The sequence below is a fragment of the Dipodomys ordii genome, unplaced genomic scaffold (assembly GCF_000151885.1).
Source record: "Dipodomys ordii isolate 6190 unplaced genomic scaffold, Dord_2.0 Scaffold7, whole genome shotgun sequence".
Lineage (NCBI taxonomy): Eukaryota > Metazoa > Chordata > Mammalia > Rodentia > Heteromyidae > Dipodomys > Dipodomys ordii.
The window spans coordinates 21,312,608-21,313,142 of record NW_012267223.1 but is presented as its reverse complement, the minus strand read 5'-3'; the positions used below and the strand labels follow the sequence as shown (position 1 = coordinate 21,313,142).

At 43.2% G+C, this 535-nt stretch overlaps 1 protein-coding gene across 1 annotated transcript in view; it reads right to left on the bottom strand.

The window, feature by feature from the left end:
- Casc3 (cancer susceptibility candidate 3) overlaps positions 1-535 on the bottom strand; it is a 16,881-nt gene that overhangs the window by 2,324 nt on the left and 14,022 nt on the right. The gene's annotated exons all lie outside the window — the stretch shown is intronic.

Below are 535 nucleotides of genomic sequence, written 5' to 3'. Positions count from 1 at the left end.
AGCTCAAGGCTAGCGCTCTACCACTTGAGCGACAGCACCACTTCCAGCTTTTTTCTTTTTGCTTATGTGGTGCTGAGGAATCGAACCCAGGGCCTTGAGCATGCAAGGCAAGCACTCTACCAATGAGCCACCTTCTCAGCCCCTATCAATTTCTTATTAAATTCAATTGCTCTCCTATACCAGTGAATTTCTATCCCAACTAGGATCTGGCAAAAAGTCAATTAGGCTGTGTGCACATGGCCCACAAGTAAAGGACATCATGAATAATAGCTGTTGGTCTTTTGGATTCCCTTTCCCTCACCTGTACTAAAAATTCTCTTTTGGGGGGGGAGGATTGGGTGGGGGGGTGGGAGGGAAGGCTGGGAGGGGTGTGAAGGGTAAACAAAGGAGGAGGCTGCAATGCTTGGTAAGAAATGTACGCATTATCCTGCCCATGTAACTGTAACCCCTCTGTACAGTATGTTCACAAAATAAAATAAAATGAAAAAAAATAAAATAAAAATTCTCTTTTAAACTATAGTTCATATTTTCAGCA